Source organism: Pseudophryne corroboree, chromosome 3 (assembly GCF_028390025.1).
Source record: "Pseudophryne corroboree isolate aPseCor3 chromosome 3, aPseCor3.hap2, whole genome shotgun sequence".
Lineage (NCBI taxonomy): Eukaryota > Metazoa > Chordata > Amphibia > Anura > Myobatrachidae > Pseudophryne > Pseudophryne corroboree.
Genome location: NC_086446.1, coordinates 444,532,653 through 444,560,411, shown reverse-complemented (window position 1 = coordinate 444,560,411; position 27,759 = coordinate 444,532,653). Strand labels below are relative to the sequence as shown.

At 38.1% G+C, this 27,759-nt stretch overlaps 2 long non-coding RNA genes across 2 annotated transcripts in view; one reads left to right on the top strand and one right to left on the bottom strand.

Moving 5' to 3' along the window:
• The window catches only part of LOC135055896 (uncharacterized), a 115,634-nt gene that overhangs the window by 57,494 nt on the left and 30,381 nt on the right, over positions 1–27,759 (bottom strand). The window lies entirely within an intron of this gene.
• LOC135057885 (uncharacterized) lies at positions 3,163–3,815 on the top strand. Its single transcript, XR_010244438.1, has 3 exons — positions 3,163–3,232; positions 3,322–3,443; positions 3,613–3,815. It is a non-coding gene; the product is annotated as an uncharacterized LOC135057885 (long non-coding RNA).

Below are 27,759 nucleotides of genomic sequence, written 5' to 3'. Positions count from 1 at the left end.
CGGAGGTTATTGGAGGCACGGAGGTGCTGAGGCATGGAGATGCTGAGGCACGGAGATACTGAGGCACGGAGGTGCTGAGGCACGGAGATGCTGAGGCACGGAGGTTCTTGGAGGCATGGAGGTGCTGAGGCATGGAGGTTCTTGGAGGCACGGAGATGCTGAGGCCCGGAGGTGCTGAGGCCCGGTGGTGCTGAGGCACGGAGGCCACAGGGTTACGGGAGCTCTGGAGATCACAACTGCAACAGCAGTAAAGATGAAACATGGCAGCTGTGGTTTTCAGTTGAGACTATGGAATACAGTACTGTGCCTTTAAGATGAACCACTGCAGCTGTGCCTTTACATTGAGACTCATGGAAATAGTGAATATCAGTGGCAACACAAAAGTAAACCAAACAGGGTAACAAGGGAACAGAGTTTCCACAGGAACTTAAGTACAAAGGTTACCTTTAGGGAGCTCAGCTTTAAGACTCACACAGAGCTGTATGTGACACGAGGAACTGGCCCAGTTTCCAACTCAGCCTCCCGACTTATACTTCCTGGTCCTTGATAATTGGTGAGTAGGATTAGGTGATGCAGAGAGTCTCAGGCTGGCAGAGGATTGGACAACTCTGGGTCAGGTGAACAGTCACTGTCATGTGACTACTCTAGACTAGGCTGTGATGTAGAATGAGGCCTAGCAGGCCGAGAGAACACTGAAGCCTGAACTTCTGCAAAAGATAAGATGCTGGCTTTTAGGCCTAAACTTCAGATTACTGAATTCAGCCTCACACAAGAGCTCACCACAGGTGGAACTAATTAACTATTACCTTTCAGGCAGAGAACTCAGGAAAACTCATAGTGCTGACAAGCTGTTTAAGTCAGTGAGTAAAAGACACAGGATCCGGGACAGATGGCAGGGGTAAGTCACCAAATATGAAACCTACAGTCAGGATTGTGACAGTGATAGAGATAAACAGTTAACTAAAAAGGAATCTTTCTGGATTCATACCCTCAATATCCTCATTCCGAATGGATTGAACGAGAGCATAGACATGGCAGTCTTCCTTTAAGGGAGACAAACCCTCCTTTGATGTATTGACTATGCTTGCTCAGTGACAGGTTCAGTTATTAGCTTATACCTTCCCCCGGTTCAAACTAAGAAGGTATTTTAGGCCATAAGAGTAGGATGTAATTTAATAAATTGTCAGTATGTGTATTTATGTTTATATGACTATACTATTGTAAAGATGGAGCTTTGTTCACAGGGGTGTCAGTATACTGTACATCACTTCAAGCTGTAGGGAGGATAGTATAGAGTTGATATGGATTCAAGTAACACGTATAGCACATTAGGTGATAGTATAGTATAACAGAACCTTAGGTTCTATATTTAAAGTTTTAAATTAATCTGAATCAACCACTAGTTTTTACGAGTTGATTCATATACAGTAAAGTATCATTTCATATATAGCGTTGTAAAGGGTGTGGGTTGTAATAATATATCACTAATTTATGAGGTAAAGATGATATCACGTTAGTGTAGTAGCTACGAGATTTCACTTATAAGTATGTGTATGGGCATCAATTGATCACATGTAGCACAATTTAATAATATATTGAACATGACTGTTTATAAGGTTTTACACTGGTAGTGGAAGAATTCACGACCCATTTAAATCAAATACTATTTAGAAGATGGGTATACTAGTAGTTCCGTCGAAGTATAAATCAATTCAAATTAAATTTTACGTTATATGGGAAACGTATGTGGGATATGCATTTCCCACAAAACGGGCTCATAGGAGTTGTGAACTATACGAGGGTCCTAGTCCTGTTTTTAAATAGGGCCTGAGGCTATCTGTATAGTTCATATAGGTACACTATATGGGATATGATGGGTTCTGACCTCTCATTTCTCCTCTAATGTATGGAATAGAAATAAGTATGCCCATAGGTATGGAATTTATTGTCAGATGAGACACTAATGATTGATTCAAGCGGGGGTTAAAGTATGTACAAGTGGCTATCTATTGAACGGTCGTTCGGTATTCTAGCTTCTGTAATCGGTAGAGAGTCTCCTTATTGGCCGCCTATAATATGTGATCAGGTCAGATGACGGGAAGCGCCGGACGGGGCTGGTGGAATGCAAAACAAAGATGGCGCTGGAATGCATAAGGTCCCGCTATAGTGGACGCGTGCAGCATCCTGGACCGTTCGTTTTAACGATCAGAGGTGGTGGAGGGTGCCTCCGGGAAGCACTTTCCCCACAGCAGTGTCTCTTAAGTGTTCACAATATGTTTATTTATAGATATACACATCTATTCTAATATCAGAGGCTAAAGTACCTGCCCCTATTACACAGTGATTGGCTACTAATACTGTCAGTCATTCACAAAAGCAGCTTTCAATGAGACTCACACTGCAATGCATTGTGGGTCATATAACAATTAAACTTTTACTTATATTGGGTGGATATAAGGGTGAGGATTATTATAGTGAATCAATCCTAATGATAAGAGGAAAAAATTCATAGGTTGGTTAGTTTATACCATTAATAATCAGGCTATAATTAGCCTTTATTTGTGCACCAATCAAAATAGGATATGTGATGACATCATCACCTTTCCCTTTATAAGGAGTAATATCTAGTCTGGTGCTTCATTGCACAGGTCCTGAGCGTCCACTGCAGATATATAGAAGGTGAGGGAATATGGCATCATTCTGAACAAAGCTCTATTTAAATATGTAAATGTCACTATGTATATTTTATTCATGTATATTTGCAATATTGCACTTTAGTGCTTTCAATGGTTGGATATATTCACTTTCACATCTCTTTTGATTTTGTGATAGTATGCAATTAAAAGTTTATTCTTTGATAATTCTTTCCAGCACTTTTAGAGTCTGGGTTTAAAGATCAGCACTTTCATTATGTCAATCAATTAAACAGCTGGACTCATTAGAGTATTTAATTGCTATGGGCCAGAATGGTAGTAGTGATCAGCAATAGAGTTTTTTGTCTTAAAAACCTCCAATAAATGTTATACCTAAAAAGGGAGGTTGTTCTTTAAATATAGTTTCATTATAAAATGCATCAATTATCCTAAGTCAAAACTGATATCATTGACTAATTAAATATCTGATAATGACCATTCACTAATTTGCCCTAAATATGAATTTATTAGGTTTCCTTTCTAAGTGACCCTTCAGTGCCTTGGTTTCCGAATTTTTGTACAAGTTATCTCACCACAAGGTATGTGAGGGGACATTATGATATATTTTTATTACATATATAATATGAACACTCAGTATATATGATGAGGTCAATATCTTTCCAATTAGGCCACACTGATTGTTCACCAGAAAGCCTCGGTGTTATATTGAAGTTTCCATCATGCATGTATGAACAAGTTTTGTCGCGTTATACTGTTTGTATAAACTACTGTACTTCTCAGCTGCTTGAGGTAGGACCCAAGATTCAGTTGTGATTTTCTTCCTTTTCATTCTGTCTGCTCTGATATATCCTTGTTCTATTATAATGATATGTTCCTCATATATTTTGATTGAATGTATTATGCATTTTTATTAAGGAACAATTATTTTTAGTTCTGATAAGATTTTTTACAATTGTAGAGATACCCCTGATGAAGTCTTTTGTATAAGACGAAACGCGTTGGGTTGTCTGTGTTGTGAAGCTATCTCCGAACAAACTATAAGGAGAAGGAGGAGATTGTTGTGATCCTTCAACATTTGTATTCAGCGCTAAGAGTCATACATCTTAAAGTGTGGAATAATATATCTCCTCTGTATTAATTTGAATATGTTTTTAATAAATGTTTTATGATGGAACATGTTGTTATTTTTTTTTTAAAGTATTAACCAATTAGGGGTTGGAATAGTGGGAGTTGATGCGACCCCCTGGCGCCAATTCTTCTATTGTTGTATGTATATATATATATATATATATATATATATATTGTAAATGGTTGTATGGAGAGCGCTCTTAACGTGTAGTTGTGTCTCTTTAGCTGTTTTTTCTCTCTAGGACAGTCCTTCAGTTTTAGCTTTGATCACGAGAAGATGGATATTTCTGCAAAATACCCTCTCACCAGATTCACCCAGATAACAACATCACTCGTTAGTTTAAAACTTCCATGAAATTTATTGTTGATAAAATCTTCTTATTTTAAAATAAATTAATGACTCTTACATTAAATTTAACATTCGTGGGATAAGGTCTCATTAGCACTACTGTCTACCCCAGCCGGGGAGGAGCTCCTATGACAGCCCGTCCAACCCACAAATGTTAATTCATCCAACGCGTTTCGTCTAACAGACTTCCTCAGGGGTGTCTTTAACAAAATACAATGAGAAATACACTAAAACATACATAATAAATAATCAACTAATTACATATATCACCAATTAGGTAGATGGACAATGCAATTGCCTTACAGTTACATAAAATATTGAGTGACCTAGTTATGGGTACTGGTGCAGGGTAAACGATACATAATTATAATATGGACAAATATAGAACTTCAGAATAACCTCATAGATTCAATAATCACCTCATAGATTCAAGAACAATTGTCTCAAATGATACTTGAGATATCCTTATAACATTACATATATGGACCAGCATCAATTTCTAGCAAAAGGAGTTTATTTATTAACAATGATTAATTATAACATCCATATCAATTAAAAATAACAACTTACTTTTTATATGTAAGAGCGATGTCTTAATGAAAGAATAGATGGGACAAATCCCATATAGTTCTGTGGACACAGGATTAGTATTTATTAGCCTACATCACTTCCTATGAACTGGTTAATTGATTCCATCTTTAAACTCTCCTTTTACTAGATAGTTATAAACCTTACATATATAAATATATACACTTATTAAGTATTCAATTTTCCTTTCCCCTGTGTTCTACCTAAATATCCTGTTGTTATAGCTTAAAAGTGTATATAGAAGGTTAATTTCTTTAATTGATAGTATAATTAATTACATACAGGAGCGTCCTGCGCTTCCTGTATGCGTCTCAAGCCCCTCCTTCATCCTCCTCCTTTATTGTTAGTGCCGTTGTATCACCTTACATAATACTAGGTTATTCCTTAGCGCGCTGTAGTCAGCGCGCTTTTATTATTGACTGAGGTTTCCATGGGAATAACTTACGTGGCTGTGTTGTTTAAACCACGGCCGCGGCTCGCTTAAATAGGCGCTCCGGTCTCCATGGGAACACTGACGTTTGTACCAGATCACGTGGTCCCACTGGTCACGTGATCGGATGCTCCTCCTAATGTTGTTGTAATGGAACGCGGCTTGCGTTCCATTAGTTCCCTGACAGATAAACTGTTTTTCTTTTCCAAATAAACTATATTTCCCTTTTTTCTATTTAATCTATAGCATATTTATAAGATATTATTAGTTGGATCTAAGGAAGTCCACATAATTGAAGATCTTAAATAGCAACCAGGATTTCGGCAGATTGTAGTGAATAGCTGCGTATATAATGATATAAATAAATACATCATTAGCCATTATCCTATAGCTCAATATATAGCATATTCATTTTAATAATACTCATTAGTCTAAATGAAACTGAATCAATGTCTTCATTCAACCCTTTCGGGGTAAGTATATATTATTAGTTGGATCTAAAGCTGTCCACATAGTTAGTGATCTAATATATACCAACTTGTATAGTAATATGGATAGTCACATAATTAGCCATTGTTTTACATCTAGATATAAAGCATGTTCATTTGAATGACACTCATTGATCTAAATAAATGAAACTATATCAATGCCTTCATTTAACCCTTTAGGGATAAGTGTGTCCAACTCATATATCCAGAAAGACTCACGTTTTGATAACTGTAAGTCCCTACTGCCTCCCCTGGAGTTTTCCGAATTTTTTTCCAAGATGGAGAATTTTAAACTACTTATATCAGAGTTGTGGAATTTCATAAAGTGTCTAGGTACACTATGGATTTGGATTTTATTTTTAATATTTCGAAGATGTTCCTGTATGCGAAGTTTCAAACTTCTTTTAGTTTTACCTACATAACATAGATCACAACCGCATGTAATAAGGTAAACAACATAATTAGAGTTGCAGTTCAAAAAATCTTTATATTTTATTTTTTCAAAACTTCCATTTCTGTTTAATTTGGGACATGTGTTAAAATGCTTACAACATATACACTTATTACATATAAAGCATCCTGGTTTCTTTGTCAAAAAATTATCTACTTTTTTCTCCAAGGAGTGATTGTTCCTTTCATCAGTCCGAAGTTCACTTGGGGCTAATATGTTCTTTAGGTTTCTAGCTGTTTTATATATAACAGCAGGTTTTTTTTTTGGAAGTTCTGGGCCCAAAATAGGGTCTTTTAGAAGGATTCCCCAGTGTTTTTCCAAGGTTTTTTTAATCTTGATGTTTTCTTTATTGTATTGAGTTATAAATGGATGACCTTTTTTGTTGTCAAATTCCTTTTTTGGTTTGATTGATAGCAGCTCTGATCTGTTTGCATTAAATGCTCTTTGTTGGGTCTCTTTCAACTCACTTTGATCATAGCCTCTCTCCTGAAATCTTTCACATATTTTTCTTGATTGTTCCCAGTAATACTCCGCATTACTACAATTTTTTCGAATCCGTAGAAATTGAGCATACGGAACATTCGTTTTCCAGCTCTTTAGGTGACAGCTATCGGCTGGAATATAGCTGTTTGCGTCTGTTTCTTTGAAGTATGTTGATGTTACTATTTTTTCTTTCAAAGTGCCTTCCAGCTTTAAATCCAAATAGTCAATGCTGTTGTTATGACTTTTGTAAGTGAATTTCAGATTGTAATCATTTTCATTGATGGAATCCATAAATCCTTTAATACTTTCATTATCACCTTCCCAGATTATAATCAGATCATCAATATAACGTCGGTAATATTTGATGTGCCGGCTTTCGAACTCGGACCCATAGATAAATTTCTCTTCCCAACTTCCCATTAGGATATTTGCATAGGCCGGGGCAAATTTTGTGCCCATTGCAGTTCCCTGTTTTTGTACAAAAAAATTAATTTTCAAATGTAAAAAAATTATGGGTCAAAATGAACTTGATGCTTTCTATTAGAAATACACTCATATCCTCCGAAATCAGCTTATCTTCATTGAGCACTGTTTGCACTGCTTCTATACCTTTAGTGTGAGGGATCGAGGAATATAGAGCTTGAACGTCTATTGTTAACCAGACAAAATTTGGGTCCCAATTTAAATCCTGTAGTTCTCTCAAAAGGGATGTTGAATCCTTTAAGTATGATTTCAATTTCTTTACGTACCCTTGTAATTTTAAGTCTACATAATGCGACAAATTGGCTGTCAGGGAATCAATCCCTGACATAATAGGTCTGCCAGGTGGAGAGCTTCTATTTTTATGAATTTTGGGTATATGATAAAATAATGCCATCCTTGGGTGTTTTGAAAACAAGTATTCAAACTCTTTTTCTGCCAGAATCTTCCTATTTTTGGCTTCATTCAGTAGTACATATAATTTTTCTTGATATGTTTCAGATGGATCTTCTTTCAATCTTTCATAGGTATGCACATCATTAAGGATCTTATAAGCTTCTTCCAAATAATTCTCTCTTTCCTGGATAACTACTCCTCCTCCTTTATCTGCTTGTCTGATAACCACACTGCTATCAGTTTTCAGTTGTTTGATAGCTTGTTTCTCTGCTGGTTTTAAATTGGGACAAAATTTGTTGGATTTGATCTTTAGTGCTCTAAAATCTTCTTTGACTGATTCGTAAAATATCTCTATATAACTCCCTCTTGACTCAATGGGGTAGTATTTAGACGGAAGAGATACCAGTGAGGTTTCTTGTTGGATTCCCAAATTGGAAGGATTTTTTATAAAATGTCGTTGTAAGGTCAGGGTTCTAATGAATTTATTTAGATCAATAAACAAGTCGAATTTGTTTACGTGTGCATCAGGTGCAAATTTTAAGCCATGTTCTAATAATTCACTCTGCGAATTGGATAATTGTTTCTTTGTGAGGTTGAATACTCCACTCTGTTGGACTCCATGTTGCTCTGTTGGCCTTTCAATTTTTGGGGGGATACTCCTCCCACTGCCCCTCTTTCCTCGTCTTCTTCGCGTATTCTCCTCTTTATCCCTTGCGGGGAATCTAATTTTTTGAATAATTCTTCTCTCCGTTGTGTATACGGAAGACCCCTCTTTTCTCCTAAAAAACGCTGCCTCAGAGGGTTAAAAGTGGAATGAGGTGGTGAGTCACATGGTATATATCTTGTTTCAGTTCTGGAATATTGGTTGTTACCTCCCTGATAGGTTGGTGATCCATATTTATGGTTCCATCTGATAGAGTTCCTTGTTGGTCTTTGGTAGGTATTCCTATTCCTAAGCTGTGATACATCTTGTTTCCTCCAATTTCTTGATCTTGATCTGTCCCATGAACTTTCTCTTTCACTTCTTACTCTTTGTCTTCCATACTGTCCATCCTGTCCACTGTAGGTGTTCTGCCATGTGTATACTTTATTATTTTGATAATCAAATTTGTCTCTGAGGATTTTTTTCTGTTTCCTTGTAATAATATCATTCTCCAGATGATCAATTCTTTTCCGGGCAGCCTCAACCTCATTCAAAAAGTCCTCATCCTTATCTTTTTCGAACTTGGCTAAACTTGTTTCTAATCTTACTAGATCTTCTTCAATCTTTTTATGTTCTTTTTTCCTTTCATTGATTAATAACCTTATAAGTTTAATGGAGCTATCCTCTAATATCTGACTCCAATTGGCCATAAATTCATCACTATTAATTCCTATGGTAGGAGTTTTCTGAAGTCTAAGTCCTCTTGGGATTCTACCCACTTCCACATATTTTTCAAGAGTTACTATGTCATACCAACATTTTAAATCTTTAACCGACAATTTTTCTAAACTATTGAGTAACATTTATTGATCATTATCACCTCCATCTATACATATATCAGTTTCATCATCACCAAAAATCATTCTACTATTTTGGGTCCTTTTGGACCTATCTCAAAACATAGGCATGGTACAAGCAGCAAATAAGGTTTCTGACAGACAAAATTACAAACAAATATATATAACCAAATTGCGCTAATAATTCGCCTTAGACCTAATAGTCCTTGGGGAGGATCAGCTGCTAATCTCCAAATGGGTCCTCCTGCCAGTCGAGAACCAGGTGGTTAAACACTGTAAATGGTTGTATGGAGAGCGCTCTTAACGTGTAGTTGTGTCTCTTTAGCTGTTTTTTCTCTCTAGGACAGTCCTTCAGTTTTAGCTTTGATCACGAGAAGATGGATATTTCTGCAAAATACCCTCTCACCAGATTCACCCAGATAACAACATCACTCGTTAGTTAAAAACTTCCATGAAATTTATTGTTGATAAACTCTTCTTATTTTAAAATAAATGAATGACTCTTACATTAAATTTAACATTCGTGGGATAAGGTCTCATTGGCACTGCTGTCTACTCCTGGCAGGAGGACCCATTTGGAGATTAGCAGCCGATCCTCCCCAAGGACTATTAGGTCTAAGGCGGATTATTAGCGCAATTTGGTTATATATATTTGTTTGTAATTTTGTCTGTCAGAAACCTTATTTGCTGCTTGTACCATGCCTATGTTTCAAGATAGGTCCAAAAGGACCCAAAATAGTAGAATGATTTTTGGTGATGATGAAACTGATATATGTATAGATGGAGGTGATAATGATCAATAAATGTTACTCAATAGTTTAGAAAAATTGTCGGTTAAAGATTTAAAATGTTGGTATGACATAGTAACTCTTGAAAAATATGTGGAAGTGGGTAGAATCCCAAGAGGACTTAGACTTCAGAAAACTCCTACCATAGGAATTAATAGTGATGAATTTATGGCCAATTGGAATCAGATATTAGAGGATAGCTCCATTAAACTTATAAGGTTATTAATCAATGAAAGGAAAAAAGAACATAAAAAGATTGAAGAAGATCTAGTAAGATTAGAAACAAGTTTAGCCAAGTTCGAAAAAGATAAGGATGAGGACTTTTTGAATGAGGTTGAGGCTGCCCGGAAAATAATTGATCATCTGGAGAATGATATTATTACAAGGAAACAGAAAAAATTCCTCAGAGACAAATTTGATTATCAAAATAATAAAGTATACACATGGCAGAACACCTACAGTGGACAGGATCGACAGTATGAAAGACAAAGAGTAAGAAGTGAAAGAGAAAGTTCATGGGACAGATCAAGATATTGGAGGAAACAAGATGTATCACAGCTTAGGAATAGAAATACCTACCAAAGACCAACAAGGAACTCTATCAGATGGAACCATAAATATGGATCACCAACCTATCAGGGAGGCAACAACCAATATTCCAGAACTGAAACAAGATATATACCATGTGACTTACCACCTCATTCCACTTTTAACCCTCTGAGGCAGCGTTTTTTAGGAGAAAAGAGGGGTCTTCCGTATACACAACGGAGAGAATTATTCAAAAAATTAGATTCCCCGCAAGGGATAAAGAGGAGAATACGCAAAGAAGATGAGGAAAGAGGGGCAGTGGAAGGAGTATCCCCCAAAAAATTGAAAGGCCAACAGAGCAACATGGAGTCCAACAGAGTGGAGTATTCAACCTCACAAAGAAACAATTATCCAATTCGCAGAGTGAATTATTAGAACATGGATTAAAATTTGCACCTGATGCACATGTAAACAAATTCGACTTGTTTATTGATCTAAATAAATTCATTAGAACCCTGACCTTACAACGACATTTTATAAAAAATCCTTCCAATTTGGGAATCCAACAAGAAACCTCACCGGCATCTTTTCCGTCTAAATACTACCCCATTGAGTCAAGAGGGAGTTATATAGAGATATTTTACGAATCAGTCAAAGAAGATTTTAGAGCACTAAAGATCAAATCCGACAAATTTTGTTCCAATTTAAAACCAGCAGAGAAACAAGCTATCAAACAACTGAAAACTGATAGCAGTGTGGTTATCAGACAAGCAGATAAAGGAGGAGGAGTAGTTATCCAGGAAAGGGAGAATTATTTGGAAGAAGCTTTTAAGATCCTTAATGATGTGCATACCTATGAAAGATTGAAAGAAGATCCATCTGAAACATATCAAGAAAAATTATATGTATTACTGAATGAAGCCAAAAATAGGAAGATTCTGGCAGAAAAAGAGTTTGAATACTTGTTTTCAAAACACCCAAGGATGGCATTATTTTATCATATACCCAAAATTCATAAAAATAGAAGCTCTCCCCCTGGCAGACCTATTATCTCAGGGATTGATTCCCTGACAGCCAATTTGTCGCATTATGTAGACTTGAAATTACAAGGGTAAGTAAAGAAATTGAAATCATACTTAAAGGATTCAACATCCCTTTTGAGAGAACTACAGGATTTAAATTGGGACCCAAATTTTGTCTGGTTAACAATAGACGTTCAAGCGCTATATTCCTCGATCCCTCACACTAAAGGTATAGAAGCAGTGCAAACAATGCTCAATGGAGATAAGCTGATTTCGGAGGATATGAGAGTTTTTCTAATAGAAAGCATCAAGTTCATTTTGACCCATAATTTTTTTACATTTGAAAATGATTTTTTTGTACAAAAACAGGGAACTGCAATGGGCACAAAATTTGCCCCGGCCTATGCAAATATCCTAATGGGAAGTTGGGAAGAGAAATTTATCTATGGGTCTGAGTTCGAAAGCCGGCACATCAAATATTACCAACATTATATTGATGATCTGATTATAATCTAGGAAGGAGATAATGAAAGTATTAAAGGATTTATGGATTCCATCAATGAAAATGATTACAATCTGAAATTCACTTACAAAAGTCATAACAACAGCATTGACTATTTGGATTTAAAGCTGGAAGGCACTTTGAAAGAAAAAATAGTAACATCAACATACTTCAAAGAAACAGACGCAAACAGCTATATTCCAGCCGATAGCTGTCACCTAAAGAGCTGGAAAACGAATGTTCCGTATGCTCAATTTCTACGGATTCGAAAAAATTGTAGTAATGCGGAGTATTACTGGGAACAATCAAGAAAAATATGTGAAAGATTTCAGGAGAGAGGCTATGATCAAAGTGAGTTGAAAGAGGCCCAACAAAGAGCATTTAATGCAAACAGATCAGTGCTGCTATCAATCAAACCAAAAAAGGAATTTGACAACAAAAAAGGTCGTCCATTTATAACTCAATACAATAAAGAGAACATCAAGAATTAAAAAAAAAAAAAAAACAACCTTGGAAAAACACTGGGGAATCCTTCTAAAAGACCCTATTTTGGGCCCAGAACTTCCGAAAAAAAACGCTGTTATATATAAAAAAGCTAGAAACCTAAAGAACATATTAGCCCCAAGTGAACTTCGGACTGATGAATGGGACAATCACTCCTTGGAGAAAAAAGTAGATAATTTTTTGACAACGAAACCAGGATGCTTTATATGTAATAAGTGTATATGTTGTAAGCATTTTAACACATGTCCCAAATTAAACAGAAATGGAAGTTTTGAAAAAATAAAATATAAAGATTTTTTGAACTGCAACTCTAATTATGTTGTTTACCTTATTACATGTGGTTGTAATCTATGTTATGTAGGTAAAACTAAAAGAAGTTTGAAACTTCGCATACAGGAACATCTTCGAAATATTAAAAATAAAATCCAAATCCATAGGTTACCTAGACACTTTATGAAATTCCACAACTCTGATATAAGTAGTTTAAAATTCTCCATCTTGGAAAAAATTTCAGAAAACTCCAGGGGAGGCAATAGGGACTTACAGTTATCAAAACGTGAGTCTTTCTGGATATATGAGTTGGACACACTTATCCCTAAAGGGTTAAATGAAGGCATTGATATAGTTTCATTTATTTAGATCAATGAGTGTCATTCAAATGAACATGCTTTATATCTAGATGTAAAACAATGGCTAATTATGTGACTATCCATATTACTATACAAGTTGGTATATATTAGATTACTAACTATGTGGACTGCTTTAGATCCAACTAATAATATATACTTACCCCGAAAGGGTTGAATGAAGACATTGATTCAGTTTCATTTAGACTAATGAGTATTATTAAAATGAATATGCTATATATTGAGCTATAGGATAATGGCTAATGATGTATTTATTTATATCATTATATAAGCAGCTATTCACTACAATCTGCCGAAATCCTGGTTGCTATTTAAGATCTTCAATTATGTGGACTTCCTTAGATCCAACTAATAATATCTTATAAATATCCTATAGATTAAATAGAAAAGGGAAATATAGTTTATTTGGAAAAGAAAAACAGTTTATCTGTCAGGGAACTAATGGAACGCAAGCCGCGTTCCATTACAATAACATTAGGAGGAGGATCCGATCACGTGACCAGTGGGACCACGTGATCTGGTACAAACGTCAGTGTTCCCATGGAGACCGGAGCGCCTCGTTTAAGTGAGCCGCAGCCGTGGTTTAAACAACACAGCCACGTAAGTTATTCCCATGGAAACCTCAGTCAATAATAAAAGCGCGCTGACTACAGCGCGCTAAGGAATAACCTAGTATTATGTAAGGTGATACAACGTCACTAACAACAAAGGAGGAGGATAAAGGAGAGGCTTGAGACGCATACAGGAAGCGCAGGACGCTCCTGTATGTAATTAATTATACTATCAATTAAAGCAATTAACCTTCTATATACACTTTTAAGCTATAACAACAGGATATTTAGGTAGAACACAGGGGAAAGGAAAATTGAATACTTAATAAGTGTATATATTTATATATGTAAGGTTTATAACTATCTAGTAAAAGGAGAGTTTATAGATGGAATCAATTAACCAGTTCATAGGAAGTGATGTAACCCCAGAGGGGAATAAAAGCCCAAACTAAGCTCTAATGGCTCATTCAGAGTGAGGACAGCACAGAGGACACAAGCTCCAGTATTGCAGCTAATAGTAAGTAACCACAGCACTTATGCACAAAGAAGAAATGTTACAAGGGATTTCACCTTTTAAATAGAATTAGGTAGTAGTCACAGTATATATGCACTAATATTGTTTATTAAATTGTTTATTAAATTAGATAAAATTGACCTTAGTAAAGAATTTAAATAAGGTTTAATTACTCACTGATAGGCATTTAGGCTGATTAAATTAGCCTGAAATGATTGGTATATTAGTTATAAATTTATTTCATTAATAGGTATATATTGTTATTTTTAGAAAGTTAAAGGCCGTTTATAATAAGTCCAAACGGTTCTGGAAGTTAGCCACTAAAAAGCTGGAATATTCTACACTGGTCCCTACTGATTATAGGATTTAAAAGTGGGATAGTAAGTATCAGACTAATATTGATTAAAAACCAATATAATAATAATTTAATATTGTTTTGGGGCTAATAAATACTAATCATGTGTCCACAGAACTATATGGGATTTGTCCCATCTATTCTCTCATTAAGACATCGCTCTTACATATAAAAAGTAAGTTGTTATTTTTAATTGATATGGATGTTATAATTAATCATTGTTAATAAATAAACTCCTTTTGCTAGAAATTGATGCTGTTCCATATATGTAACGTTATAAGGACATCTCACATGTCATTTGAGACAATTGTTCTTGAATCTATGAGGTGATCATTGAATCTATGAGGTTATTCTGAAGTTCTATATTTGTCCATATTTAATTATGTATCGTTTACCCTGCACCAGTACCCATAACTAGGTCACTCAATATTTTATGTAACTGTAAGGCAATTGCATTGTCCATCTACCTAATTGGTGATATATGTAAATAGTTGATTAATTATTATGTATGTTTTAGTGTATTTCTCATTGTATTTTGTTAAAGGCACCCCTGAGGAAGTCTGTTAGACGAAACGCGTTGGGTGAATTAACATTTGTGGGTTGGACGGGCTGTCGTAGGAGCTCCTCCCCATCTGGGTTAGACAGCAGTGCCAATGAGACCTTATCCCACGAATGTTACATTTAATGTAAGAGTCATTCATTTATTTTAAAATAAGAAGATTTTATCAACAATAAATTTCATGGAAGTTTTAAACTAACGAGTGATGTTATTATCTGGGTGAATCTGGTGAGAGGGTATTTTGCAGAAATATCCATGTTCTCGTGATCAAAGCTAAAACTGAAGGACTGTCCTAGAGAGAAAAAACAGCTAAAGAGACACAACTACACGTTAAGAGCGCTCTCCATACAACCATTTACAGTGTTTAACCACCTGGTTCTCGACTGGCAGGAGGACCCATTTGGAGATTAGCAGCCGATCCTCCCCAAGGACTATTAGGTCTAAGGCGGATTATTAGCGCAATTTGGTTATATATATTTGTTTGGAATTTTGTCTGTCAGAAACCTTATTTGCTGCTTGTGCCATGCCTATGTTTCGAGATAGGTCCAAAAGGACCCAAAATAGTAGAATGATTTTTGTTGATGATGAAACTGATCTATGTATAGATGGAGGTGATGATGATCAATATATGTTACTCAATAGTTTAGAAAAATTGTAGGTTAAAGATTTAAAATGTTGGTATGACATAGTAACTCTTGAAAAATATGTGGAAGTGGGTAGAATCCCAAGAGGACTTAGACTTCAGAAAACCCCTACCATAGGAATTAAAAGTGATGAATTTATGGCCAATTGGAATCAGATATTAGAGGATAGCGCCATTAAACTTATAAGGTTTAGAACTGATGCACCTGAACTTCCCTTATGGGCAGATAAGCTGTTTTAATACTTATTTTTTGTACGTTTGAATTTTTACTATCTATCTTGGATGTTTATGGAAAATCTGATGTATCCCATTCCTGATATGGACAGATAAGCTTGTCATTTATTTTATCTTGTACGCTCGCATTACTTCTACCTTTTATGTTTTATGTGTTTTATTAAATATTGTGAAAAACTTTTAAAAAAATCCCTGGCTGTGGATTTTAAATTGTGGTATTTGCCTTTACCCAGAAAGTTTTTTATAACACATAATTGGTTCATTTGATCTGTAGATTGAAAATTGCGTAAAAACAGTACGCGCTATGTTATTTTGGTCTTCTTTTTTCATGTACCTATACTGGTCCTATGACTGAAGCAAAAGTCTGTTTATGCCAGATAAGTAGCGTCCTGTTCTCAATCACACCAACTCTATACTTTATATTTTTATATAATCTTATTAGACACTAGTAGGCGCCCTTTTCTTCATTTCCTAAAAATCTTTTTTTATGTGTTTTCCAAGCACATATTTATTGCTTAAGGTTGCAGCCACTCTCACTCTAGAGGAAGTGTCACGTATCGTATACACTTGATTTTGTATTTATTATTGGTAGTGCACTGTGACATCTGAGCGCCCCCGTGTCTATTTGTTAAACTTATAAGGTTATTAATCAATGAAAGGAAAAAAGAACATAAAAAGATTGAAGAAAATCTAGTAAGATTAGAAACAAGTTTAGCCAAGTTCGATAAGATAAGGATGAGGACTTTTTGAATGAGGTTGAGGCTGCCCGGAAAATAATTGATCATCTGGAGAATGATATTATTACAAGGAAACAGAAAACATTCCTCAGAGACAAATTTGATTATCAAAATAATAAAGTATACACATCGCAGAACACCTACAGTGGACAGGATGGACAGTATGGAAGACAAAGAGTAAGAAGTGAAAGAGAAAGTTCATGGGACAGATCAAGATCAAGAAATTGGAGGAAACAAGATGTATCACAGCTTAGGAATAGGAATACCTACCAAAGACCAACAAGGAACTCTATCAGATGGAACCATAAGTATGGATCACCAACCTATCAGGGAGGTAACAACCAATATTCCAGAACTGAAACAAGATATATACCATGTGACTCACCACCTCATTCCACTTTTAACCCTCTGAGGCAGCGTTTTTTAGGAGAAAAGAGGGGTCTTCCGTATACACAACGGAGAGAAGAATTATTCAAAAAATTAGATTCCCCGCAAGGGATAAAGAGGAGAATACGCGAAGACGAGGAAAGAGGGGCAGTGGGAGGAGTATCCCCCAAAAAATTGAAAGGCCAACAGAGCAACATGGAGTCCAACAGAGTGGAGTATTCAACCTCATAAAGAAACAATTATCCAATTCGCAGAGTGAATTATTAGAACATGGCTTAAAATTTGCACCTGATGCACACGTAAATAAATTCGACTTGTTTATTGATCTAAATAAATTCATTAGAACCCTGACCTTACAACGACATTCTATAAAAAATCCTTCCAATTTGGGAATCCAACAAGAAACCTCACTGGCATCTCTTCCATCTAAATACTACCCCATTGAGTCAAGAGGGAGTTATATAGAGATATTTTACGAATCAGTCAAAGAAGATTTTAGAGCACTAAAGATCAAATCTGACAAAATTTTGTTCCAATTTAAAACCAGCAGAGAAACAAGCTATCAAACAACTGAAAACTGATAGCAGTGTGGTTATCAGACAAGCAGATAAAGGAGGAGGAGTAGTTATCCAGGAAAGGGAGAATTATTTGGAAGAAGCTTATAAGATCCTTAATGATGTGCATACCTATGAAAGATTGAAAGAAGATCCATCTAAAACATATCAAGAAAAATTATATGTACTACTGAATGAAGCCAAAAATAGGAAGATTCTGGCAGAAAAAAAGTTTGAATACTTGTTTTCAAAACACCCAAGGATGGCATTATTTTATCATATACCCAAAATTCATAAAAATAGAAGCTCTCCCCCTGGCAGACCTATTATCTCAGGGATTGATTCCCTGACAGCCAATTTGTCGCATTATGTAGACTTGAAATTACAAGGGTACGTAAAGAAATTGAAATCATACTTAAAGAATTCAACATCCCTTTTGAGAGAACTACAGGATTTAAATTGGGACCCAAATTTTGTCTGGTTAACAATAGACGTTCAAGCTCTATATTCCTCGATCCCTCACACTAAAGGTATAGAAGCAGTGCAAACAGTGCTCAATGAAGATAAGCTGATTTCGGAGGATATGAGAGTATTTCTAATAGAAAGCATCAAGTTAATTTTGACCCATAATTTTTTTAAATTTGAAAATGAATTTTTTGTACAAAAACAGGGAACTGCAATGGGCACAAAATTTGCCCCGGCCTATGCAAATATCCTAATGGGAAGTTGGGAAGAGAAATTTATCTATGGGTCTGAGTTCGAAAGCCGGCACATCAAATATTACCAACATTATATTGATGATCTGATTATAATCTAGGAAGGAGATAATGAAAGTATTAAAGGATTTATGGATTCCATCAATGAAAATGATTACAATCTGAAATTCACTTACAAAAGTCATAACAACAGCATTGACTATTTGGATTTAAAGCTGGAAGGCACTTTGAAAGAAAAAATAGTAATATCAACATACTTCAAAGAAACAGACGCAAACAGCTATATTCCAGCCGATAGCTGTCACCTAAAGAGCTGGAAAATGAATGTTCCGTATGCTCAATTTCTACGATTCGAAAAAATTGTAGTAATGCGGAGTTTTACTGGGAACAATCAAGAAAAATATGTGATAGATTTCAGGAGAGAGGCTATGATCAAAGTGAGTTGAAAGATGCCCAACAAAGAGCATTTAATGCAAACAGATCAGAGCTGCTATCAATCAAACCAAAAAAGGAATTTGACAACAAAAAAGGTCGTCCATTTATAACTCAATACAATAAAGAGAACATCAAGATTAAAAAAAAAAAAAAAACCTTGGAAAAACACTGGGGAATCATTCTAAAAGACCCTATTTTGGGCCCAGAACTTCCGAAAAAACCCGCTGTTATATATAAAAAAGCTAGAAACCTAAAGAACATATTAGACCCAATTAAACTTCGGACTGATGAAAGGGACAATCACTCCTTGGAGAAAAAATTAGATAATTTTTTGACAAAGAGACCAGGATGCTTTATATGTAATAAGTGTATATGTTGTAAGCATTTTAACACATGTCCCAAATTAAACAGAAATGGAAGTTTTGAAAAAATAAAATATAAAGATTTTTTGAACTGCAACTCTAATTATGTTGTTTACCTTATTACATGCGGTTGTAATCTATGTTATGTAGGTAAAACTAAAAGAAGTTTGAAACTTCGCATACAGGAACATCTTCGAAATATTAAAAATAAAATCCAAATCCATAGTGTACCTAGACACTTTATGAAATTCCACAACTCTGATATAAGTAGTTTAAAATTCTCCATCTTGGAAAAAAATTCAGAAAACTCCAGGGGAGGCAATAGGGACTTACAGTTATCAAAACGTGAGTCTTTCTGGATATATGAGTCGGACACACTTATCCCTAAAGGGTTAAATGAAGGCATTGATATAGTTTCATTTATTTAGATCAATGAGTGTCATTCAAATGAACATGCTTTATATCTAGATGTAAAACAATGGCTAATTATGTGACTATCCATATTACTATACAAGTTGGTATATATTAGATCACTAACTATGTGGACTGCTTTAGATCCAACTAATAATATATACTTACCCCGAAAGGGTTGAATGAAGACATTGATTCAGTTTCATTTAGACTAATGAGTATTATTAAAATGAATATGCTATATATTGAGCTATAGGATAATGGCTAATGATGTATTTATTTATATCATTATATAAGCAGCTATTCACTACAATCTGCCGAAATCCTGGTTGCTATTTAAGATCTTCAATTATGTGGACTTCCTTAGATCCAACTAATAATATCTTATAAATATCCTATAGATTAAATAGAAAAGGGAAATATAGTTTATTTGGAAAAGAAAAACAGTTTATCTGTCAGGGAACTAATGGAACGCAAGCCGCGTTCCATTACAATAACATTAGGAGGAGGATCCGTTCACGTGACCAGTGGGACCACGTGATCTGGTACAAACGTCAGTGTTCCCATGGAGACCGGAGCGCCTCGTTTAAGCGAGCCGCGGCCATGGTTTAAAGAACACAGCCACGTAAGTTATTCCCATGGAAACCTCTGACTACAGCGCGCTAAGGAATAACCTAGTATTATGTAAGGTGATACAACGGCACTAACAACAAAGGAGGAGGATGAAGGAGAGGCTTGAGACGCATACAGGAAGCGCAGGACGCTCCTGTATGTAATTAATTATACTATCAATTAAAGCAATTAACCTTCTATATACACTTTTAAGCTATAACAACAGGATATTTAGGTAGAACACAGGGGAAAGGAAAATTGAATACTTAATAAGTGTATATATTTATATATGTAAGGTTTATAACTATCTAGTAAAAGGAGAGTTTATAGATGGAATCAATTAACCAGTTCATAGGAAGTGATGTAACCCCAGAGGGGAATAAAAGCCCAAACTAAGCTCTAATGGCTCATTCAGAGTGAGGACAGCACAGAGGACACAAGCTCCAGTATTGCAGCTAATAGTTAGTAACCACAGCACTTATGCACAAAAAAGAAATGTTACAAGGGATTTCACCTTTTAAATAGAATTAGGTAGTAGTCACAGTATATATGCACTAATATTGTTTATTAAATTGTTTATTAAATTAGATAAAAATTGACCTTAGTAAAGAATTTAAGGTTTAATTACTCACTGATAGGCATTTAGGCTGATTATATTAGCCTGAAATGATTGGTATATTAGTTATAAATTTATTTCATTAATAGGTATATATTGTTATTTTTAGAAAGTTAAAGGCCGTTTATAATAAGTCCAAACGGTTCTGGAAGTTAGCCACTAAAAAGCTGGAATATTCTACACTGGTCCCTACTGATTATAGGATTTAAAAGTGGGATAGTAAGTATCAGACTAATATTGATTAAAAACCAATATAATAATAATTTAATATTGTTTTGGGGCTAATAAATACTAATCCTGTGTCCACAGAACTATATGGGATTTGTCCCATCTATTCTCTCATTAAGACATCCCTCTTACATATAAAAAGTAAGTTGTTATTTTTAATTGATATGGATGTTATAATTAATCATTGTTAATAAATAAACTCCTTTTGCTAGAAATTGATGCTGTTCCATATATGTAACGTTATAAGGATATCTCACGTGTAATTTGAGACAATTGTTCTTGAATCTATGAGGTGATTATTGAATCTATGAGGTTATTCTGAAGTTCTATATTTGTCCATATTATAATTATGTATCGTTTACCCTGCACCAGTACCCATAACTAGGTCACTCAATATTTTATGTAACTGTAAGGCAATTGCATTGTCCATCACCTTGGTGATATATGTAATTAGTTGATTATTTATTATGTTTTAGTGTATTTCTCAATGTTTTTTGTTAAAGACACCCCTGAGGAAGTCTGTTAGACGAAACGCGTTGGCGGAATTAACATTTGTGGGTTGGATGGGCTGTCATAGGAGCTCCTCCCCGGCTGGGGTAGACAGCAGTGCCAATGAGACCTTATCCCACGAATGTTAAATTTAATGTAAGAGTCATTCATTTATTTTAAAATAAGAAGATTTTATCAACAATAAATTTCATGGAAGTTTTAAACTAACGAGTGATGTTATCTGGGTGAATCTGGTGAGAGGGTATTTTGCAGAAATATCCATCTTCTCGTGATCAAAGCTAAAACTGAAGGACTGTCCTAGAGAGAAAAAACAGCTAAAGAGACACAACTACACGTTAAGAGCGCTCTCCATACAACCATTTACAGTGTTTAACCACCTGGTTCTCGACTGGCAGGAGGACCCATTTGGAAATTAGCAGCCGATCCTCCCCAAGGACTATTAGGTCTAAGGCGGATTATTAGCGCAATTTGGTTATATATATTTGTGTGTGTATGTATATATATATATATATATATATACAGCAGATAATTCGGCACTCTCTGAGGTAATGTGCTCCGTTGCCTTCCCAAATAAATGTGTAGATATGCAAATGTCCAAAAGGAGCAGGCGGCACTCGGAGACTTGTAAATAGAAGGGGGTTCAGCCCCTGAAACGTAGAGAATAAATTTCTTCTATTTGCAAGTCTCCGAGTGCCGCCTGCTCCTTTTGGACATATGCACGAATATATATATATATATATATTTATTTACATATATATATATATATATAGTATATCACACAAACAGGATGGCACTGATATTCAGATGGAACATAGACACAGGTCACATAGCTGTTATGATTAACATTTTCGGAGACATCAGTGCTGTGGTGCGCTTGTGACATCATCGGGACTCCATGGGGAACCCAGGCCGGAAGAGGTTTGCACAAGGTGGGAAGCACAACTATTTAAGTTTGTATTTTGTGATTTATATGTTGGTCTTGATAAATGAGAAATCACTCCGAAATGTTGAACATAACAGCTATGTGACCTGTGTTTATTGTTTCACCTGAATATCAGACTCCTAGAGTGCCATCCTGCTTGTGTGATATACTATTAGTTTTTTGGCGAAGCAGTGGAGAGAGCTGCCATGTTGCATTACCTGAGTGTCGGGCATTGGAGATATATATATATATATATATATTATATCAAGATTTCTGTTGCCAGCCCTGGCTGCCTCACTATGTCAGTGTTACACTGGGAGTGTGAGGCTTGGCTATGATGTCTCAGTCATACATCACATTTCCAGTTCCAGAAAGAGAGGATGATTCCCCACTTCCTGCCTGAATGTAAGCAGTTTGCATAGGGGCACAACATGAGGGTGCTCCAACAGGAGTAGGTGTCAGCCTAGGATGTGCCTTGTGCTTTTAACAGCTCTGCTTATAGCCAATACCAGAAATGCCTATTTGTCATGGTCCTATATGGCAAGGTGCTCATCTATGTATTACCAGGACCAGAGAAGCACTGGCTCTTGAGACCAGAGACTGGACTGGAATTAGAAATTGGAATCCACCAGAATAAGGCCCTGGAACTGATCATGGTAAACTCATCCCCAGCACCTGTATCCAGGAACTTGGGTCTGGAACCCACTACTCGGAGCTCAGGGAACCAAGCAAGTAGAAACTCAGAAATGTAACTAGACTGGAATCAAGAACTCAGAGCTCAGAACCCAGAATAGAAGTGGGAAGCTCAGATCTGTGCATCCAACATAGATACCCAGACCTGGGACCCACATCCTAGTACACAAAACTGGAAATGGAACCTGAAACTCAACATTAGCCCCAGTTACCAGAGAACCGTATTGCAGCGACCAAACATCTACACCTATGCATAAACAGGTGGACTGCTATGATGGATGGACTGCTATCATGGATAAAATGTGGAACAGGTGCTAGTGGTCATGTGAGAGTCAATAGTGGGCATCTTTAACAGAGGCACCCTCTGATTAGCTGGTGGCTCTTCTAATGACAGAAGTCACCCGGGTCCTGCTCATTCGTGTAGAGCAGTGTTATTCAACCACTGTGCTGTGGCACACTAGTGTGCCCTGAGCAGTCTCCAGGTGTGCCGCCATAGAAGCAGAGCCAGGCACGTCAGTGTTTTGCTGCTACTGAGGCCCTGGAATGATCAGTACTGATGGGTTTAGTGGTTGCAGAGCTAGTTCTAATTTTGGGCCCGGGCAGTGTTGGGCTCTTCTGGCTTTCTGAGATGTGGCTCAGGTGTTACTTATGGAGAAGCTGCGACATAACATCCTAGGACACACAACTGCATCATGTATCACCATTATATTTGAGTGTGCCTTGACAATATTTAAATATTGTTCAGTGTGCCACGAGTTGTAAAAGGCTGATAGTCTCTGGTGTAGAGGAAGGGTAAGTGTAAACACATACACTCAGGGCTATTATTGTGGCTGATTGGTCTGGAATGCCGTTCCTGAAGCTCTTTTGAAAATGGAATCACCAGGAATAGCATTACGGAACCTCCCACTGGCTCCAGCATTTTTTTTATGGCCGTGTGTGGGAAAAACACAGTGTGTTCTTAGCCCCTGCTATCCTCATATTGTCTTGGTAGCGCCGGTGGCTGTGGGAGACAGATGCTAGAGGTCATACTTGACTTCTAGCGTCTGTCAGTGACATGGAAGTGCCGGGAATGTTGGCGCCACCTGGAGAAGATGCAGAAATGTATCTTCTCCCATGAAACCCCTTGGCATCATGCATGAGACCCCTGACAATGAGAATGAAACCCTTGGCAACAAGCAGAAGACCCAAGGAAACGAGCAGGAAACCCTTTGCAACAAGTAGGAGATCCCTGGCAAAGAGCATGAAACCCCTGACAATTAGCATAAAACCCTTGGCAACTAACATGAAGCCTCAGACAACGAGCATGAAGCCCCTGACAATGAGCATGGGACCACTGACAACGAGCAGGTAATTTTAAAGTAATTAGAGGCCTTACTGTGGGGCATAATTTGTATGGGGCAATACTGTGTGTGGGGCATAAAATGGTTTCAGGGGCATAACTGTGTGTGGCATAATGTGTAATGGGCATTATGTTGTCTGTCATTGTGTAATGGGCATTACGGTGTGTGGCATATTGTATAATGGGCATTACGGTGTGTGGCATAATGTGAAATGGGCATTACAGTGCGTGTCATTGTGCAATGGGCATTACGGTGTGTGGCATAATGTGTAATGGAAATTACGGTGTATCATATTGTGTAAGGGGCATTACTATAAGGAGGAAAAATGGCAAGTTATGTAAGGGGCATGAATCAGAATTTTTTTCCTGTGGTGGCCAATGTCTGGGCATGCAGGTTGCAAAATTGGGGTATAAGGTGGTCTTTTCCTGCAAGGCCATGCCCCTTGCAGCAAGGACATGTCCCTTGCAGCGAGGCCACACACCCTTTCTGGCATGCAGAAATGCTTTATTCTTGCCAAGGAAGAAACACAAAGGTGCCACGCCTACGGTAGCTCCTCCCACATTACCCACAGCTCCGCCCACCACTGCCCACCCCCGAGAGTTTCTGAACCTATTTATCTACAAAAATAGCACTGCATACACTTCCTTAGTCCGTACTGGTTAGGGTCTTGTGATTTATTTCTTTAACCCTTAGGATGCCTACATGGACTGAAGAGGACGTGATCTACACTAGGAATAGGTGAGTATGTTTTTTTTTTACAGTTTATGTAGATGCTATTTGGAGATGAGGACTTGAATGGCTACAGGGATTGTAGGTATGTTTGAGTGTGCAAGTAATATCACGGCGTGTGAGTACTGTTTTTTTTTAATATTCCTTTTACAGGGGGACTATAGGTACCAGCAATCCCTTAATGCACCACATGCTGGTACTTGTAGTTCTCCAAGTACCAGCATGCGGGAGAGGCTTGCTGGGACCTGTAGTCCCTCCCTATATATATATATATATATATATATATACATTTTTTTTTCCAAACCAAAATTAAATAACAGACTATCAACCAGGGATGCCGGGGACAGCCCCGGATTTCAGCCCTGTCCTTGGGTGCCTGGAAGTGGGGAAACTCCAGCCAGGGCTTACTAATTAGCAAGGTTAAATTTACAGCCAGGGGACCAATGTAAGTGTCCCCTGGCTGTGGCATTACCTCCCTGGCTAGTTGAGCCCAATGCTGGGGGACCCCTACGTCTCTCCCCCCCCCCCCCCCCGTATTTTTGGAACCAGAGCCTGGTGCCGATTCTTAAAATACAGGGAGACCTCACACATTTTCTCCCCTGTATTTTTAGAACCAGGACTTGCTCAAAGAGCCCGGGGCTGGTTATGCTTGTGGGGAGACCCCAAGCCATTTTGGTTTTGTTTTTTTCACAATTTAAACACATTTACACAGAGAAGCCTGCATGGATCTCACTGATCTGTATAGTCTTCATGTTCGGGAGTGTTTGGCTGACAATATGGCAGGGCCGAAACTAGGAAACTAGGATTCTTGTCACCGGGGGCAAGGCAGTAATGTAGCACCCCCCCCAGCAAGCACAGATCTATTTACTCAGAGACATATTCCATATAGATGCGCTCTCTATAGATGCTTTCCCTATATATATGCTCCCAATAGATGCACTCTTTAAAGGTACTCTGCAAAGATGGACTTCTTCTAGATTTACTCTCTCTCTCTCTCTCTATATCAGGGCCGTAACTATGTGTGTGCCAAGTGGGCTTGGCACACAGCGCAGTTGCCCTGAGGGCGCACGACCAGCGGCATGTAATGAGTCAAATTGACTCATTACATGCCGCCTCTGCTCTGCGCCGTGCGCCGCGCTGTGGAGGGAGAAGAGACCAGCGCCGGGCAGCGGTGAAGGAGGAGGAGGGAGGGGGAGCAGGGAGCCGCAGCAGCGCTATTTCATTGGTAGTAAGCGCCACTGCAGCATCCCCCTCTCCTTCTGTATTGGCTGCCCAGCACTGCTGTGGATGCTGGGATGCGGTTCCTGCATCCCAGGATCCACAGCAGCGCCGGGCAGCCAATACGGAAGGAGAGGGGGATGCTGCAGCGGCGCTTACTACCAATGACATAGCGCTGCTGCGGCTCCCTGCTCCCCCTCCCTCCTCCTCCTTCTCACCTCACTGCCTGCACCGAGGAAGCTGCACGAGGAGCCTGACTGCCAGCAGGGAGATGGTAAGTATATCTCTCTCTCTCTCTCTCAGGGGGACACCGCCTGCCGCAATGTGTAAAAAGGGGGACTGGCTGCCGCTGCCGCAATGTGTAAAAAGGAGGACTGGCTGCCGCTGCCGCAATGTGTAAAAAGGGGGACTGGCTGCCGCAATGTGTAAAAAGGGGGACTGGCTGCCGCAATGTGTAAAAAGGGGGACTGGCTGCCGCAATGTGTAAAAAGGGGGACTGGCTGCCGCAATGTGTAAAGAGGGGGCCTGGCTGCCGCAATGTGTAAAAAGGGGGACTGGCTGCCGCAATGTGTAAAGAGGGGACCGCCTGCCGCAATGTGTAAAAAGGGGGACTGGCTGCCGCTGCCGCAATGTGTAAAAAGGAGGACTGGCTGCCGCTGCCGCAATGTGTAAAAAGGGGGACTGGCTGCCGCAATGTGTGAAAAGGGGGACTGGCTGCCGCAATGTGTAAAGAGGGGTCTGGCTGCCGCAATGTGTAAAAAGGGGGACTGGCTGCCGCAATGTGTAAAAAGGGGGACTATCTGCTGTAATGTGTTAAAAAGGGGGACGCTGTCTGCTGTAATGTAATGCTATTATTTTGTGGCCACGCCCCTTCCCCGTGAAGCCACGCCCCTATAAATTTTTCACGCATCTACGGCGCGCACTGCCCCTATCTTACATGGGGGGGGCGCCACTGTCGTTTCTTGCACACAGCACTAAAATGCCTAGTTACGGCACTGCTCTATATATATATATACATATCCTACAAATGTAATGCCTATGGATGGGCTCACTATAGATCCTCTCACTCACAGTAGTGGCTGTGATCTCCCATGCACAGAGGTGGCCGCCCTGGGGCCGGTGTGAGGGCAGTGGGCTGCTGCTCTGATGATCCTCAGGGGAGCAAGGTGTGTGGTCATTGCTGGAACTCAGCTGCTGCTGCCTACGGTGTCTGTGTCTCTGTGTACACTCATAGCTCCTGTCCTGCGTGTGATTGGAGGAGAGCCATGGGGGGCGGAACCATGCGCAGTCTGGTATAGAAGTCTCAGCCTGCTGACTTGTTGGGACACTGCAAAACTTTCCCAAGGTTTCCCCAGCCCAGGAAAGACTGTCCACAGACACCCACACAGGCTGCAGCAACAACGCTGGGAGCGAGGCACACGGAGATAGCGGAGGTATTTATGCCGGTGACCGGTAGAGGAGAGGATGCAGCAGTGTTGGGGGTGGGGACAGCTTG